Raw genomic sequence first — 19,866 nt, 5'->3', positions numbered from 1 at the left:
CAGCAGCAAACAAACAAGTACCAGCAATTTTTATTTCCATGAGGCTGGCATGCCTTTTAAAGGGCTTCTAGGAATCTAAACATCAATTCAAATAGATTTCTGTTCCATCTTAAAAAAAAAGTATGCAATTTAGACACCAGGGAATAACTGCATAAATTTTCAGATTGCCAGTGGGGTTCCCAGATACCAGGATTTCCCAAACACTAGCATGTTCAGATTTTCCAAACCATGATAGCAAAGTTTCCTAGTGATCTATGGGCTGAATCCATCCCCAGAGGATGCTGCTTAGCCATGGAATTGCTAGCCCAAAGGTGCACGGAAGAGATGAGTTGCTAGATTTTTAAAACTGACGTTTTACTAGGGGCTCCGCCACTGTTAGCTTCATTTGCCAACTGTTGCCAGTGCCCCTTCCTCCCTCTCCCTCCCCCACAGGTCACCAGTGTTCCCCCTCCTTCTGCCCCATGGGTCATCAGCACCCCCTCCCTCCCACATGGGTTGTCAGCACTCCCCTCTCCCCTCCCCACCATGGATCACCAGCACTCCTCTCTCTCCCCCCCACAGGTTACCAGTACTGTCCCCTTCCTCCACCCCATGGGTCACCAGCCAGCCCTCCCCTCTTGGGATACAAGCCAGCCCTCCCCCCTCACCACTATGGGTCACCAGCCCCCCTCCCCCTCTCACAAGCCTCTCTCCCTAATCCACCAACCAACTGACCAAGGGCCAGGGCCAGCAGCACAGCCACAGCCGCCACTGGACACCTCATGTGCCTCCCCACCCCTCTTGCTCTCATGCTGTTGTTGCCACTGCTGCTGCCACTGCCACCACAACCAAACACTTCGTGTACCTCCACAGCCACCTCTGCAGCCACCTCCTCTCCCCTCTCACTCACAGACTACTGCTGCTCCCTCCACCCCACCAAGCTCTTCGCACACCTCCCTAACCAGCTCCTCTTCCCCTCTCATTCATCCACTGCGGCTGCAGCTGCCACCACCACAACTGGGGACCTTGCATGCCTCTGCAGCCACTTCCTCTGCCCCTTTCACTTACCTCTGCCTCCCCCCCTCCTCACCTCACCTAGCAGTGTCACACTACTTGTGAACTCTTCTGTGCGGTCACGCACCTGCACAGAAGATTTAGGGATGAAAGGATCTGTCAATTCTGGTTTTCTCAGTTTCTCATTTTTCCAATCTTAAATTCTGTTCTCCACACTTCTGTAGCATTGTGATAAAAAAATTAAATCCTCATGAAAATTCTTCACATTTTAGTATGATTTTCTCCTAAAACACACATTTTTGTATGCAATTTTGACTCATAAACATTTTTGCAAGAAAATTCTCGTAATATAATGCATTTGTGTATGTTATTTTCACTAATATATTCATTTTTATGCACACTTTCCCCTAATATAGACTTTTTGAAAAGCATTTAAATCCCACATTACCTCCAAGATAGTGTACATCATTCTTCCCTTCCCCCTTCCCCAACTTTTATCCTCAGAAAATTCCTGTGCAAAGGGATTGTCACTGGCCCAATGGCACCTAATGAGTTTCATGACTGATGGGGGAATTGACTCTAGGGTCACACCAACTCCATATATTTAAAGCACATTTATACCACTTTAATAGTCACAGCTTCCCTCAAAGAATCCTGGGAAGTGTAGTTTATCCCTCAGAGAGCTACAATTCCCAGCGTGAAGCCATGTGCTTTAAATGTATGGTGTGGATGTGACCCATCTCCTTAGTCCTAGTCTGACACTCTAACCCAGCCTTCCCCATACTGGTCTCTTCCAGGTGTTGTTGGACTACAACTCCCATAATCCCTGACAATTGGCCATGTGGCTGGGAACTGATGGGAGTTGTAGGCTGAAACATCTAGAGGACACTGGTAGGGATGGGGGAGAAATTAGATTCAGTTTGCATTTCAAGCCAAATCTATCACATTTGTACTTTCCTAAACAATGTGACAACTAAAACACAGCCATCTTTCAAAATTTGCACTTGTCTGAATTTTGCAATGCATATTGTTTACAAAAATGCATAGAGGAAAGTGTGCATAAAAATGAATATGAGTGAAAATAACATACACAAATGCATTAAATGATGGGAAATGCATTAAATGATGGGAAATTGCTTGCAAAAATGTGTACATTAGTCAGAACCGCCTACAAAAATGTGTTTATTAGGAGAAATTTGCACAAACATGCTGGAGAACTTTCCTGAGGATTTTTTTTTAAAAAAAATCACAGACTGCTATAGAAATGTGGAGAACTGAGTTTAAGATTGGAAAAATGAGAACCTGAGAGAACCAAAATTAACAGAGCTTTCCACCCCTAGCCACCAGGTTGGGAAAGGCTGCTTTTTACCACTACATCATGCTGACTTGCAAGGTCTCCTGTACCTTAGGCCATGAAACACTGTTGCATGTCAGGGTAGACAATATGTGCTAGAGGGATGAATGGCCTCACTCAGAATAAGGCAGCCTCATGAGCTACAGGAAATTTACAAGAGGAATAAACTGGTGACGAATGAGCATGCCCATGACTGTGCAATCCAGGACAGGCTCAACTTCCGTGTAAGAAGAGAGCTGGTCCATTTGTCTTTTCAGCAAATGACTGGGCTCACCCAGCTGTACGACTTGCTATTAGCACCAGCCAAGCATGTTGTCCCTTTTAGTTCCAGTTAATGAGGCTTCTGATTTTGGAGCAAATGGCTGCACTCGTAGTCCCAAGTCTCAGTTAGTGAATATACTGCTTGCATTTCAGTTTGTTTCATGAGTGTAGCACCCAAAATCTGGGAGAAGGAACAGATCAAAAACAATTTTTGAATGAGGTTTCAATAATAATAATAATAATAATAATAATAATAATAATAATAATAATAATAATAATAATAATAATAACAATAATGCTATTCCATTTTCTTTAGAAATGCCAATGCAGGGGAATGGGAGCATGGATAGGGAACAGAAAGTGTGGGATGGGGTGCGATGGATGAGCAGAGGGGATCTGGGGGATCAGAACATAGGAAGCTCCCTTATACTGAGTCCATCTTGCTCAGTATTGTCTACACTGACTGGCAGCAGCTCTTCAGGGTTTCAGGTACAGAACCCTCCCAGCCCTCCCTGGGCGTTGCCAGGGATTGAACTTGAGACCTTCTGCATGCAAAGCAGATGCTCTGTCCCTGAGCTACAGCCCTTCTGTAAGTGTGAAGGACTGCTAGGGATCACCTTGCTGCCCACTATGGTTCCTATCTTCTTGGATGTAGAATATGGGCCCCATACCACAGGAATTGCTGTTAAGGTCTCTGGAGGACAGGAGAAGAGCAGACCAGAACAAAGTCCCTTTCAAGCTAGAGTCAGGCAGAGAGAAAACTCCAGTGGAAGGGACCTGGGTGATCAGTGAGGTGCAGTCCTTGTGTGAAGAGAAGACCCATCCTGTGTCCCTGAAGAAGGTAAGCACGGATATAGAAGCAGATATGATGCAATAGGGCCCTTTGCTGACTTGAAAATGGTGGGGTGGTCTTAGAAGGGAACTGCAAGAGGATGAATGGCCTGACTCAGAATAAGGATAATGGCGTTCCCGCCTTGTGCGGGGCGTGTTTGCCGCCACCCTCATTTTGGAGAAGGCTCATGAAGGTTCTCGAAGGTTTTGAATGAGTCGGGTGTTATCCTTCTACCAATCAGGTGAGGGATAGAGCGGGTGTATATAAGACTGGTGTGCCCTTAGAACTTGCCTTTTTTGCCTCGCGGCACCCATACTCCCTCCCTTGTCAGTATGGGCTTTGCTAGTTGCCAAATTGGGGCTGAGTAGGAATTTTTTTTGGAGATCCTGATTTCAGGATCTCTTTGGTTTTGCCTACTCCATACTGCTTGGTTTGATTCGATTGGCCTGCCAGGACGGGTTGTGGTGATCCTGCTAGGGCTGGGATGGAATTCGGGCAGGTGAGGTAATTGGGCTTAAAATTGAGGCGGCTGAGGCATTCTGGTAAAGGGCACTCCCTAGGGCTTCATGTCTGGTGTGGATCTGGGGAGTGTCCTTTGTGGGACCTGCTTGTGCATAATGGTGAATGCTGTACGGCGGGGCCAGGATGCGGAGGCTGGAACCACATACCTGACTCCAACAGCAAGGAGGGATAATTTCCCACATCCTTGACTGGGGAGTTAAAGTACGAGGTGACTGACTTGTCTTCAGGACTTGAGGGTCAATTCGCTCACAGTTAGGTGAGCCTCACCTGCCCAAAGTATTTGGAAATTTAATCAATTGACTGAATTGTATTTGAAATGAATTTGACTTATTATGTGTTCTATTTTAATAAATATAACATTGTTCCATATCTGTGTCATGAGTCTTCTTTGGTGTGGTGGCAAAGATAACTTCTTTATCCCCACCCCTGAAACAGCCTGACTCAGAGCTGACAGGAAAGGAACTCCCTTGTGTGAATCATTCAAGGCTGCGCTAAGGTTAGAAACACACTCCATATCCTGCCAGTTCCAGTGCATCTCCCCACCTCTCTCTTCTGAAAATAGGGGCACATGATGCTAATCAAGCCCCACCCCTTTTTACTGTAAAATCTGGTGAGAACAGCTTGAGTGAGTTATTCTTTAAAAACTTCAGCTTCAAAGCGATTTTGCAACTGATCAGCAGATCAACCCGTTTCCCCTCCAGGTGTGGCTAATGGAAATGCTTTGATCTGGCGACTAGTGTGTTTACATCCTTAGTGTTAGCAGGAGAGCTCCTGAGTGGGGATTGTTGGCATAGACTAGGGTATTTTGAGTGTGCCATAACATCTAATGCCTGATAAAAGCTATTGAAGTGAGGCTTCCCTGTGATTGTATATAAGGAAGAGGAGGGAATAGAAGCAGGTCCCTTTGATGTGCCCCTGTCCATGGATGCCCAAGAATAAGTCACAGAACTTTTAAAACTAATGTTCTTCTCTTACAAAGCTGTTTTGGCTCCCTTCCCCTTTCTCTGCTGTGTATAATATCCAATTATGCTTAATTAGTGTTTTATATAATAATATTAGGCAGGCACCTTCTTTATACTGTTTGACGCCTACTGAAAACTTTTCTGTTTAAGCAAGCCTACCCAGACATGCAATTTCATTGTGTGCATTTGTTTTTATAACTGTTGGTCTTATCTATATTTTACTATATTATTTGTATTGTTTCTAAAATCTGCTTTTATTGTTATTTTAAATGAATGTTTTCTGCCGTTTCAAGTAAACCGCTTAGATGGCTTTTTGGTTAAGTGGTATATAAACCTTTCTTTTTTTAAAAAAAAAAAGGCAGGATGGGGAGTGAGAGAGAAGGGACATAACCTAAAGGGCATCTCTGGAAGAACAGTATATCTTGATAGACTCTGCACAGAACAGGTATCCCTGTTAATAACGGGTTGTATTTAAGTCTTACTCAGAGTAGACCCACTGAAGGTAATGAACCAGAGTTTGTCCTGTTTGTTAACTTCAGTGGGTCTAATGTGAATAGGACTAGCTTTGGATACAACCCATAAGGCTGGGCTGCTCAATGTCTGGGGTAGACGGCTGGTTTTGCATTCACAACAGAAGAATGGCACTTAGCTTTCCCCCATAGAAGTGAATGGCAACCATTCATATGTGAGAGAAAGCAGAGGGGAAAGGGGATGCACTATTAAGGTGGGGATAAGCATTAGCACCTGGCACCCTTGGGTAGCTGCCAGGACCCCAGCTTTGCAAGAGAGCCCTCCAGTGGTGAGGGCTGTCTTGCTCCTCCCACTCACCTGTTTCCTCAACTGAAGGCAGAGCTTAGAAAAGTTACTCTTTTGAACTACAACTCCCATCAGCCCCAGCCAGCATGGCCACTGGATTGGGCTGATGGGAGTTGTAGTTCAAAAAAGTAACTTTTCCAAGCTCTGACTGAAGGCTTATCTAGCAGCAGCAGCTGAGTCTCAGAAGCCACTTGCCAAGGATGTTGTTAGAGTAGCCTTGGTGGGTGGTCTTTCTGCCCAGGGCCCGAGATCTCCCACCCCTTTTCCATTTTTCTCTAAACTCAAAATAATGTTTTTACTTCGCTTACAGAGCAGCTACCCCTCTGAAATGCTGACTGGCATTTTCATACAAATCAGCAGATGCACATTTGAGGCAAACTTGTGTCGCAGGTCTGCAACAGGAGGCTTTTAAGGACATATGCAATTCTGCTGCCACCCACCATTTTAAATTTCCCACAGTGCCTCAGAGCAGCTGCTGCCACTAGAGAAGGCTGTGCCCAGGGGTGAGAGAGTGGGGACCTGGCTGACAGTCTGCTGAAGTTTATCGCCTGCCCTGACTAGGGGCTAAATCTGTGCCCTGTCTGTGGTAACTCAACCCATCAAGAATTACAATGAAAGCTGCTGCTGTAACACTTACAGTGACTTTAGGTTGTGTGGTGTGCGCGATAATCTTTTTATGTAACCTGCCCTGGAACCCCTGAGTGAAGGGTGAGTGCTGCTTATTGAAGACCTTCCTCTTTCAACAAGCCACATCCCAGTCTGCATATGTATTAGAATTCTTTTTAAAGAGGTTTTGTTTTTCAGATGTTTCCAGTTCTTTATCATTTGTTTGCTTCCCTGGGTTCCCTTTGGGAGAAGAGTGGGCTATAAATTTAATAATAATAGAAAGCTACCATTGCCATAGTCTCGTTCTGTCTCTTGGTCACACTAAAGTGTCACCGAATAATGGGCAACGCAACAGAAATGTGAAAAACTGTCTTGGGTGGGTAGATGGATGATGAGTTTATTGCACTTCAGAGGACACTTAGTGATCATACTCTGGCATATTCACGGGGTTCTGTGCTTTCTCCATGGATATCCTCGGGGGTTGAATGGAGCTGAAATTTATGGGATTCAAATGGCGCTGCTTTGTGTTGCTCTCAGCCAACAACTCAAAGGGAGTGAGCGAGAGAGAGAGTGTGTAATTAGTTACTGCCATCGTTCCACCACCTGTGATGGTGGGTAAAATTAATGTGAAGCAACAGAAGTCAGAGCTACGTGAACTGACTGTCAACCAGGCCCTCCCCTTGCCTCCCTTCAGACCTCTCTATTTGCCAATCGTCTGGTGGCGTTTTGATGTCAGCCATGTATCTGTACCAGGGATGGGTTTTTTCTCCCCCTGTTATTATTTATTGCTCACAGTAGGAAAGAGAATTTTTAAAGTGGAAGGCTAAAATTGGAAGGTTTAATATTGCAAAAGGCAGAGTCCTTCAGCCTCTTCTTTTCAGGGTGCTGATGTTGCTTAGTCTTATGTCTGTGAAATGTTAGGGAGTTGGTTATAGAGAGAACAAATAATAAATGCCTCCCTTTCTCACAATGATGTAGTGCTTCCTGCTCCAAAGGCTAAAAAAGACCTTTACAAGCAACAGCAATTGCCTGTATCCCTGGAGCGCTAAGAGTGTTAGAAAGAACTCTGATCTTTCACAGCTGGAGATGTGGGTGCTTGACCGTGCTGCATGCAAGGGCAAAGGGAGAAGTGTGTACATCTTAAAGCAAGTGATGATCAAGAATTCCAAAATCTTATGCTTACAGTAAAACAGTTTCTAGTCCTCATGATAATGGACAAAATGTTGATAATAGATGGAAAGGTTTCTGAGGCCAGAGGGGATTGAGGGAGGGGGCTTCTAGGGTCATTATTAGTGCTCAACCTATACAGAGGGGTCACTTAATGAAAACTACAAGCCTCAAAATCCATAAGCTCTACAAATCCCACTTTATTTCTCTCCCCCCTCCTAGCTAAATCTTCCAGATGATATGTTACCTTGCCTGTGGGTTTTCACACAATGGTCTCCTTAAGCAAGCACTTAATTTGAATTGGGTACAAGCTTTAAAAAAAAATCTAAAGAAGACAGTATCTGAGCATGGACAGAGTGTCTTTCCCTCGCACGTCCTGCATCTTAAGGAAACGTGAAAGCAGAGGAAGATGGAGAAGAATCTGAGATTCAGCCAGGCTCTTTGGAGATGACCGGTGGGAAGGGGTGGGAGAGAAATTCACTTCAGTTTGTGCTTAAAGCCAAATTCATCTAATTTGCACTTTCTGAAACAGTGTGAGAACTGAATCCTTGAAAAACAGCACTTATCCGAATTTGTGATGCAGTTCTCCAGCCAAGTAATGTGTACAAAAATACATGTGGTAGGATAATGTGTGCACAAGAATGCAGGCATTGGTGAAAACCGCATATAAAATGCATTATATGAGGGGAAATTGCTGTGCAACAGTGTGTGTATTAGGTAAAATTGCATACAAAGGTGTGTATTAGAAGAATTTCATGAGGACTTGTTTTTTTAAAAAAATTGCAAACTGATGTGGAAATGTGATGGACTGAACTTGAGAGTAGAACAATGAAAAAGTGAGAAGCCATAATTGACAGATTCACCCATCTCTTCTTGCGCCCATGCACTTTGAATGCAAATACGGCAAGTCCTCCTGGGTGCAATGGGATTTAATGAAGTTCTGTAAGTCCCAGCAGGAATTGCAGGTGAAAATGGCTGCCCCATATAAACAGAGAAGAGGCAGACCCTTCTTCATGTGCCACTGTTGTCTCTCAAGATCACTCAAGAGTGCCCTTTGAACACTAAACTCACCTGAGAGAGGCTACTACACAGCCAGTCTTAGTGGCTGTTCCAAGAAATGCACATATAAGCATCTTTCAAAACTGTTATAAACCTTTTTTATATTGTTTTGGTGGAGCGAAAGCAAAAGCTAAACTTGCAAAGAGCTGGAGGTGGTTTTTTCTGTAATTGCGGATACGTTTACAGGCAAGGATAACGTAGTGCATTCCAAATGTTTTGGACAACTTCCATCATCCTCTACCATTGGCCATGCTGTCTGGGACTGATGGGAATGGTAGTCCACAACATCTGGAGGGCACCATGTTGGCTACTCCTCCTTAGAGCTGAATTTGATTGCAGCCTTGCAATTAGCCCACAAAAGATGCTAGTCCACTTCCCCGAAAGCCCCAGCCAAAAAAGTAAAAACTTTCTCATACACTTTCTCAAAAAAATCCCTGCCTTGGTCACTTGGAGGACATTCTTATGGTGGCTTTTTACAAGCCTTTTTTTAAAATGCCTCTTCTAAGACAGCATTCACCATCTGCAGTTTTATAAATACATGCATTTAAAATAATACCTTTTGTGGGATGATCTGAGCCTGATTCATCTGAGCATATTTTTATTTATTTATTTATTTATTTCGATTTCTATACCGCCCACAGCCAAAAGGCTCTCAGGGCGGTGCACAACATAGAGTAAAATACAATAAAATTACAAAATTATGCACTAGGTTTTGTGTTTTTTTTGCAAAATCAGGTAAATCAGTTGAGATATTCAAGAGCCTTCAGCACCTTTTCTCCTCCCTTCTCACCACAATTCTTGTTAACCCATATTATTATTATCATTATTTATTAAATGTATTAGTTGCTTGATAACCGAAGGTCCCCAAGCAACTTACACAATGTTAAAACAAAACAAATAAAACAGACCATAAAAACATAATAATAAGCAACAACAGACCAATACCAGCCCCACACAGCCACAGGAAGATTTGGGAGCATATTAAAAACAAAACATAGTCTCAATCTGTCAAATGCCTGGGAGAACAGAGACACCAAAAAGATGTCAATGACGGTGCCAGGCGAACCTCACTGGGGAGCATATTCCACAGATAGGGAGCCACATTATGTCCATACTGGGAAACCATGGCTTACCAGCTTTAGAACAAGTCAAGCTCTTAAACCAGCTTCAAACCATGGTTTAAAATCCTGCTTGGTTCCCATACTGGTAATCCTAGTTTCCCAGTTCAGCGAAACCATGTTTACTCAAAGACATCCTGCTTTAAAAACGTAAGAAGTGTCCTGCTGGATCAGGCCAATGGCCCATCTAGTCCAGCATCCTGGTCTCACAGTGGCCTACCAGATACCTATGGGCAGCCTGCAAGCAGGATCTGAGTGCAAGAGCACTCTCTTAGCACTTGTGACTCCCAAGAAATGGCATTCAGAGACATGCTGCCTCTGACGGTGGAGGTAAAACATAGCCATTGTGGCTGCAAGCAGGGGCAAAAAGGCTCAGACGTATCTTGGCTTCTTAAGCTGCTGAGGGATTATTGTCCAAATGCAGCCACGCTGTTTCTTGGTACTACATTTGCATTATTTATTTTTATAGTAATGTTCACTAGTGCTTCTCCCTGCTACAGCTACTAGCTCAAAGGATGCAAACAGCAGGGGAAGGTGGGAGGTCAGAGTTTCTGTGGTCTGCTTGCTTGGGGGGAGCTGCATTCAGTAAAGGTCTCTCTCTTCCCCCCCCCAAGAGCATTGTTTTTAATCTCCGAAACAACAAAGCGGTTGGTTCATCAAATATCAACACCAGTTCAGCTGCTGTTTAAGAGGCTTCCTTTAAAGTCAGTGGATCTTGAATATACCTCTGTGACAGCTAAGGAAATTGCTGCCTGCCTCCTTTGCTGATCTTCTTGGGGGGAAAATAAAGAGACACAACAGGCAGCTGTTAGTTCAGGAAGAGAAACAAATGGAAATCACAGTGCCGCTTCCATCTCCTACGATGCTCTCCGGTCTGTTCATCCCATTTGATGGCCTAACAAAGAAGGCTTTGGCACCCTGGCAACCTCCGAGGAAGAGGATCCCTGGCAGCAGTCCAGACTCATTTTTTTAAACTGTTGTCCCTGACAGAGGCTCCTGTGTTGTTGAACAGCTCGCTGATTGTGAGAGCCTCATGTGGTCCATCTGGGGATGGGCCATAGCTTAATAGTGGAGCATCTGCTCTTCATGCCCTCACATCTCCTGGTAGGGCTGGGAAAGACTCCTCCTTGGAACCCTGAGGAGTTACTGCTGATCAGTGTATACCAGGGGCTCCCAAACTGTCATCTGTGGACTGCCAATGGCCCGAGAGCTTCATTCAGGGGATCTGTGGCATGTCCACATTAAATACTCATATTGATCTTAATGTCTTCTTTTGCTTCTTGTATTGCATGTTGCATTACAATCTGAGTTCTGCAGAATGCAAATTGTAATACAATACACGAAACAAAAGAAGCAATGAAAATACAATTAAAAATCCTACATCAAGCATGGCTCATGGCAATTGCTACAAAATGGGCAGAAAAGTCATTAAGTAGTTCGCCGAGACCCTCAGCGATTTTCAAGTGGCCCATGGGGGGGGAGTTTGGGAACCACTAGTCTAGACAATACAGAGTGGAAGGACACGTGGTCTGGCCTGTGAATAAGGCAGCTTCCTACGTTTTCCCATACCGCAGCTTCAGAAATAAGAGCTGCATTCAATGAATTTTCTCCTATAGGTGTCTCTGATCAGAAATTATTATGCAAGTAACACTCTCTTATAGCCTCAAGTAAAGACCTTTTTCCTTTTTTAATAATTAAAAAAGGCAGCGGAAAGGTTCGTATCATCATGTGGAAGTAAGACTATAATCCTAAACCTGAAGGTAAACCCCATGGATACCACTGGGACATAGTTCTGGGTAAGCATGGTTGCACCATGAAGCCTTGACTCCAGCCCCGCAGCGACTAGAGATGGGCAAATCTGTCAATTTTGGTTTATCTCTGTTTCTCATTCTTTCCGATCAAGTTCAGTTCTACGCATTTCCATATCTGTTTGCAATTCTTTTTCTTCAAAAGTCCTTGTGAATATTCATCGCATTTCTGTGTGAATTTCTACTAATAAATGCATACAAGCGTGTATATAATGTAATATATTTTTGCAAAGCAATGTTCTCTAATATGCATTTTTGTATGCTACGTTATGCATATTTACCCTGATAAAGGAACTGCATTGCAAAACGTGCAGAAGTGCAAAATTCAAAGGATGGCGGTGTTTCAATTCATGAATTGTTTTGGAAAAGGTGGGTTTGGTAGGCTTGCCTTTGAACGTGAACTGAACCCAATTTCTCCACCAACCCTTGGCTATGACATTATTTCAAGGGTGGGACTGTTCTGGGATTCCCTGAGGAAGCCTACATGCTAGCTAACAGCTTCAAAGGAATCCCAGCAGCATGGACCATGTTAATCCCATTTCTGAACCCTGAGGACGAAAAAGGTCAGACCTCCAGGAGGCAATGATAACTAGGCTATCCCATCATTGTCTGTTCATTGGTCTTGGATCTGATGGAAGCAATGTATGTGTATCCTTTTGAGTGCAAAAATGAAATGTGCCTCCAGCCTTAACCTAACGCACACACCCCAGCAATAATGGTGCTTGTACCAACGCCCAGAGTTTTTGAGATACCTGTTTAGAGTATGACTTCATGATTCTCAGCATCCCCTCCAGGGTTTCACAGCTGAAAATAGGGCATGGTTTCAAAACTGCTATTCTCATACCAAGAACCACTTCATGGGTCCCACCATCACCTCATACACATTGTTGAAGGCTCAACTCCACCTGCTCTTTGCTGTCTTTATGGACTCTGCAATAGCCTATCCTCTACCGTTTTAAAAGCCAAAAAGGTGTTTTGGGTTAATAATAATAATAATAATAATAATAATAATAATAAATTTAATTTCTTCGTCGCCTATCTGGCCAATGGCCACTCTAGGCGACTTACAAAATTGTTAAAATACAATTGATAAAATACAGTAATACAATATAAAAACAACACATCTGCAGCAACAATATTAAAACTGGGCAGGAGGCATTTCAGTTATAACAATTAACCCTCCCCAGATACCCCGAAGGCCTGCTGAAAGAGCCAGGTCTTTAAGGCTTTCCGAAACACATTTAAAGAAGAGGCGTGCCGGAGATCTTGTGGGAGGGAGTTCCAAAGAGTGGGGGCCGCCACTGAGAATGCCCTCTCTCTTGTACCCGCCAATCTGGCTGTTTTTGTTGGCGGGATTGAGAGAAGGCCCTGTGTGGCCGATCTTGTCGGGCGGCATAATTGGTGGCGTTGAAGGCGCTCCGTGAGATAAACTGGGCCGGAACCGTGTAGGGATTTAAAGGTCAATACCAACACCTTGAATTGGGCTCGGAAAACAACTGGTAGCCAGTGTAGGTCGAACAACACTGGTGTGATGTGATCTCGGCAGCGACTATTCGTAAGTAGTCGAGCCGTCGCATTTTGTATCAGTTGTAATTTCCGGACAGTTTTCAAGGGTATCCCCACGTAGAGCGCATTACAGTAGTCCAAACGAGAGGTGACCAGGGCGTGTACCACTAGTGGGAGCTGGTGAACAGGAAGGTAGGGTTGCAGCCTTCGTATGAGGTGTAGTTGGTACCAGGCTGCCCGGCTCACTGCCAAAATCTGAGCCTCCATGGACAGCCTGGAATCAAGCACAACCACAAGGCTGCGGACCTGGTCCTTTAGGGGTAGACTCACCCCGTTGAACTTCAGGTCAATGTCGCCCAACCTTCTCTTGTCCCCCACAAGTAGTACTTCGGTCTTATCAGGGTTCAACTTCAGCTTGTTCCTTCCCATCCATCCACTCACAGATTCCAGGCACTTGGACAAGGTCTCCACAGCCAACTCTGGTGAAGATTTAAACGAGAGATAGAGCTGAGTGTCATCCGCATATTGATGACACTGCAGCCCAAATCTCCTGATGATTGCCCCCAGCGGCTTCATATAGATGTTAAATAGCATGGGAGAGAGGATAGAGCCCTGTGGCACACCACAATTGAGAGGCCAAGGGTCTGATACCTCCTCCCCCAACGCTACCTGTTGGTACCTATCGGAGAGAAAGGAATGGAACCACTGTAACACAGTGCCTCCAATTCCCAATCCCTCCAGGTGAAGCAGAAGGATACTGTGGTCGACAGTATCAAAAGCCGCTGAGAGATCGAGGAGGACAAGAAAGGTGGATTCTCCCCTATCTAATGCCCTCCTCAAATCATCTACCAGAGCGACCAAGGCTGTTTCAGTTCCGTGACCAGTCCTGAAACCCGATTGGTATGGATCCAAATAATCCGTTTCATCCAAGTGTGCTGACAACTGGTTGGCCACCACTCGCTCAATGACCTTGCCCAGAAATGGCAGATTCGAAATTGGGCGGAAGTTATCGAATACTTGGGGATCCAAGGAGGGCTTCTTTAAGATGGGCTTTACAATTGCCTCCTTGAAGGCTGATGGCATCACACCCTCTTTCAAGGATGCGTTTACCACCGCTTTGATCCCCTCGCCCAATTTCTCTCTGCAGCTCACAAGGAGCCACGAAGGGCAAGGATCAGTAAGACAAGTGGTTGGCTTCACAGATGAAAGCACCTTGTCCACTTCCTCAGAAGGGAGAAGCCGAAACCGATCCCAATTTACCGGCATGCAACTGGCCAACTCTGGTTCATCCACTGTGTCCACGGCGCACGGGATCGAGCTCCGTAAGTGTTCGATTTTATCGGCGAAGTGTTTTGCTAATAAGTCACAGGAGGCCTTTGACTGTTCCAAGGGTTCCTGAGCAACTGGACCGACCAGACTTCGGACCACCTGGAACAGCCTCCTGGGACAGCACTCCGCAGACGCAATAGAGGCAGCAAAGAAAGCCTTCTTTCCTACCTTTATTGCCACTTGGTAGGCAGCTACTGCTGCTCTAACCTGTGTCCGGATATCTTCGGAGCGGGATTTCCGCCACCGGCGCTCTAGTCGTCTCACCTCCTGTCTCAGACTATGCAACCGTGGTGTATACCATGGTGCTAGCTGAGTTCTATTCAGGGGGAGAGGACGTTTCGGAGCCACCCGGTCTAATGCCCTGGTGATCCCCACGTTCCACTCCTTCACCAGGGTTTCGACCGGGCGACCTTCAGCAGGTTCCAATTCCCCAAGCGCAGTCAGGAATCCATCCAGATCCATCAGGCGTCTGGGGCGGACCATTTTAATAGGTCCTTCACCCCTGTGGAGGGGGCATGGCAACGAGAAGTCCATATTTACCAGGTAGTGGTCTGACCATGACACAGGAGTGGCAAGAATCACTCCCAACTTCAGACCACTTCTCTCCTCTCCCAGGACAAATACTAGGTTGAGAGCATGACCGGCTACATGGGTGGGCCCAGTATTACTTAGGTACAGTTCCCAGGAAGCCATGGTTTCCAGGAAATCCCGAGGGGGTCCTATGAGAGCGGCCTCGGCATGCACGTTAAAGTCACCCAGAACCAACAGCTCTGGGGACAATGCCCGTACAGCCGAGACCACCTCCAGCACCTCGGCCAGGGAATCTGCCGTGCAGCGGGGTGGGTGGTACACCAGCAAGATCCCTAAACTGCCCTTCGGGCCCAACCTCCAGTACATACAATCAACAAATTGAGTCCTATGGAGGGGAGGTCTGGCAAAAACCAAGGACTCTCGATAGATGACTGCCACACCCCCTCCCCGCCTTCCCACCCTCGGCTGCTGTGCGTAACGGAAACCTGGCGGACACATGGCCTCAAGAATTGGAGCAGAGGCTTCGTCCAGCCAAGTTTCCGTAATACATGCCAGGTCTGCGCGCCCATCCAAGATCATATCATGGGTGAGCGAGGTTTTCTGAGCCACAGACCTGGCATTACATAACAGCAGTCAAAGGTCGGTAGGAACCTTGCGTCCCCCAGTTTTCGTCTGGTTCTGAGCAGACCCGGAACATGGGATGGATATAATGCATCTGTCCCGTGTTCCCCTATTCCGGCGTGGTCTGCTAGCAGCACCCTTCCGGCGCCTGCCGCCCAAACTTCCTATAACTTGGCCCCCCACCTCCCTCTCCGGCTTGCACATGCCTCTATCTTTATCTGCTTATCAGCAGGCCACCCACCCTAATAAAATTCGTCCGGAGACCCGCCTCCGTACCCTATAGCAGCAGTATTTACCAATTTAAAACAAATTAATTAAACCAATTAATTAATTAATTAAACCAATTAAATTACATCAAATTAAGTTAATTAATCAATTAAACCAATCAATTTACATCAAATTAAGTTAATTAACTAAATCAATACAATTCAACTAAATCAATACATTTCAATCCAATTCACATTCATACACACACACACATTCATACAACTATACATCCATACATACACCAATATAAAACAGGAACCGGGTTGTGATAGCCGGCCAGAATGGTAGTCGCAGCCGGCCGCAATGATAAATCAGAGCAGAAGCATTGAAGCTGTATTAACTGTGGAATACTTGGTCCGAGTCACGGCGATAAGGTCCTAGCCAACCTGGGCGGGCAAGTAATGGCAACGACGACAGTACCATGGCGATATAAACAGCGTCCCACCAACAGCGCACCCCAGGATCAGGACGGCCCACAGCTGCAACGATGGCGTCAGGCAACAGCAAACGGCAAGCGGCACGGCGACAGCAACACAGCAACGCCCCGATGCCCCAGTGGCGGCCAACCCGCGATGGAAGCCACAACGCACGAGCAGGAAGCCCAGGCAAGCAGGCAGGCAGGGCACGGCCGCGGCGAAGGAGAAACAACAGGCCCCGGGGCAGCACAACCCCCAACAACAAGCAAGCAAACAGGGGGCGCGGCGACACAAAATGACGTAGGTCACACGTGACGGCAACGGCGTCCCGACCACAGCAGCAAGCGACAAAGGGGCGGCGAGCCACAGCAAAAACGCAGCAGCAGCCGTAGGCCGCAGCAAGCCCCCAGGCCAGAGTAGCCGCAACGCCGGAGGAGCCAGCCCACGCCAAGATGGAAGCACGACCGCAGCGGCAACGAGAAGGAACACATAGCAACCGGTATAGTATCAAAGGGAGGGAGACAATTTCTAGCTCACCTCCTGCAACAATCCAGGGATGTTTAAGATGTTAGGATGTTTTAAAAGTCGTTTTAAGATGGTTTTAACATGGTAATTAATAAACGTCGGAGGAGCTCCAACTACACAACCTCCTACTCCGCCGCCATCTAAGGATATACTAGGGGGGGGAAACATAAAGCTGTACATGTGATCATCTCCACCTTTCACATCAGCCCCAGACACAGACTAGCTATGTCCCCAACAACTTATGCATTCAGCATTATTGATATAAAGCCTGTGTATGTACAATTAGATGTATGCATCCAAGAACCTTGATTAACTGGAGGGTCCCAGTTTTGAGGAATCCTTTTCTTTGGGGCCCTTTTGTCTTAAATGATGTGTGCACAGCTGCTAGGAGCATGGCCAGTAGGCATGATCCAGCTCCCCTTATATTTGGTGAATACACCAGGAAGGGGAGCACTTTTTTTGGTAGTGTTTTTATCCAGGGTGGCTACTTCTTTTGGACATTTTTAAAATTATCCCACAAGTTCCCAACAGTTCAATGTGCAGCACAACAGATGTAGTTTGTAAAGTGGCAGGCTATGCACTTCATGGTATCTACGGATGCTTAAAGAATTCAGTCTTTGATCATTCTGATGCAAGCTGGCCTGATCTGTACCTCTAAGACTCAAGTGTGGATTGGAACTTAGTTATTGCTTGGAACTAGTGACTGGTCCTGATAAATAGGGAGAGCTGGATCATATGCTTTAGTACTTAAATCAGGGGTGGGGAATCCGTAGTCCTTTATTTATTTATTTATTTCATTTCTAAACCGCCCATAGCTGATAGGTCTCTGGGCGGTGTACAAAACAAGATTAAAATACAATATTAGAATAAAATCAGTAATAAAAAGCAACAAAATTAAACTAAAACATTAAACATAAAAACATTGAACATTAAAATGCCTGGGAGTATAACCAGGTCTTAACCTGGCGCCTAAAAGAAAGAACCGTAGGTGCCAGGCGTATCTCCTCTGGTAGGCTGTTCCACAGTTCGGGGGCCACCACAGAAAAGGCCCTAGATCTAGTAACAATCCTCCGGGCTTTAGATGTTGGTGGACTCCAAATCCCATCATTCCTCCACTGGATCTTAGCCAAAAGGCTAGCTGTCAGCCATGCTGGCTGGGGCTGATAGGAGATGGAGCCCAACATTATCTGGAGGGCCACAGATTCCCCATCCCTGACAAATGAACCGAGACTTGCCAGGGCTTAGCCCTTGAACTTGTTTTCAGTGACAGTGGTTCACTCTGGAACATACAGTAGTTTATTTGAACATGTACAGAGTGCCTCTTGCCTATCACAGAGCCTCCATAACCAACCCCACACTATTGGGACTCAGAATCACAGCTTCCAAAGGATGTGCTTTGCAAGCAGGTTTCAACCATTGCATATTTCCTTCTGTTCAAATAGAACACCCCAACTAGCCGGTCAGTTTCCGTGAGTCTTGCTGCTACAAATAAAGGCATTTTAAAAACTATGTATTATAAATATATCCATATTTCACAGCTGTGTTCCTTAGCTTGCAAAGTGAAAGTCAGCCTTCCCTTGCATGGCATGTTCCCAGAACTTCTTGTAGTTGGCACCCCTGATTAAAAGTGGCACATGTGTGTGTCTCTGCAGCATGTACCAGTTAAGAGGGATCTGCTATGTTAAGCTCTTTTAGAACAACAATCACACCTATATTAATATTTTAAAAGGGGAGTGCTGTCAAGGATTTGGAATGCAATGGTGCCTCCAGCAAAAGCAGATGGAGCTGCTGGCACCAGGAGAAGTGTGGGCCACACATATCCACCACGACATGTTCCCCTCCCCTTCCCTCCCCTTACCCACCCTCCCCTCCCCTTACCCACCCACACATACACAGAGAGAACCAGGAGATTTGACTTCAAAAGGTAGTTGTAACCATTAACAGCTAACAGTTTTTGAGTGGGTACAGCCAAAATGCGAACTCCCAGCTTGAGACATTAAAATGTAATCACTGCAACAGCTGGCTTTACATCGCAGCGCACCCGCACAGAACGGGGAAAAAGAAAATACCAACGCTCAGGCATGGAGGAAGAGACAAAAAGGCAGCTCAGCAGCTGGCAGCCTGAGCTACCTCAGCAGATTGTGGCCAAGGAGTGGGCTGCCGGTTTGCGGGGGCGGCAAGGGTATGGCATCTTAACTCAAGGCCGCAGGGATGGGCAATAGATGGCTGTGAGTCTGCAGAACAGCACTTCCATGCTGCGTGCCGTCAGAAATAAATCAATGAAGTAAAGAAAGGCTTCTGTCAGCACAGCACAGCACTAAGGATGGGAGAGAAATTCAATTCAGTGTGCATTTAAAGCCAAATTGATCAAATTTGCATTCAGGGCTGGCGCCAGGCATGACTGAGCCTTTGGGCACCAGCCTGCCCCGGGCCCACAGTGCCATTGCCAAACACCTCCTCCTGATACAGGTTGTGTGGGGCTAATAAGCCTGCCCACTCACCCCACCTATCTCTCGCATCAGTGTGCATGATGTGCGCGCACCCAAGATGATGGCGAGGGCATCAACCCCTAAGGGAAGCCCCCGCTGCCAACTTGGGTGATGGCAGGTATGTGGGCACACACTGTGCATGGCATACACACTGATGCAAGAGGTAGGTGGGGCAGGTGGGGTTACTGAAGCCTGCGCTGCCTGTATGGAGGGGGGTGCCTGGGAGTTCCAATCTGCAGCAGCATCAGTTTGCAGGATCTGACTCCGCCGTGGATCATGGAATGGGAGCAGCATGGCACCCCCCTCCTTACAGGCAATGAGGACTTCAATAAATGTGGAGGGGGCCCTCAGCCAGAGCCCAACCTGGCTGCCCTCTGGCCTGTTTGCACTTTCTGAAACAATATGGGAACCAAAGCCCAGCCATCCTTCCAAATGTGCGCATCTGAATTTCGCAATGCAGTTCTCTAATGGATGCTTAGAAAAATGCATAGCTTTGGGGAAAGTGTGCACAAAATGAGTATATTGGTGAAAATAATATATAATATATTAGGGAAAATGTGCTTCCCAAAATGTGTACAGTAGTCAAAACTGCATACAAAAAGAATTTTCATGAGGATTTTTTTTTTAAAAAAAATTGCAATTTGCTGCAGAAATGTGGAGAACTGTATTTAAGGTTAGAAAAAT

General features: G+C 45.9%; 1 protein-coding gene across 4 annotated transcripts in view; it reads left to right on the top strand.

Annotated features, from left to right (window-relative positions):
* Positions 1–19,866, top strand: part of KIRREL3 (kirre like nephrin family adhesion molecule 3) — a 973,594-nt gene that overhangs the window by 782,859 nt on the left and 170,869 nt on the right. The gene's annotated exons all lie outside the window — the stretch shown is intronic.

The sequence above is a fragment of the Rhineura floridana genome, chromosome 12 (assembly GCF_030035675.1).
Source record: "Rhineura floridana isolate rRhiFlo1 chromosome 12, rRhiFlo1.hap2, whole genome shotgun sequence".
Classification (NCBI taxonomy): Eukaryota; Metazoa; Chordata; class Lepidosauria; order Squamata; family Rhineuridae; genus Rhineura; species Rhineura floridana.
The sequence above is the reverse complement of the archived record's forward strand: the minus strand, read 5'-3'. Positions and strand labels throughout refer to the sequence as shown.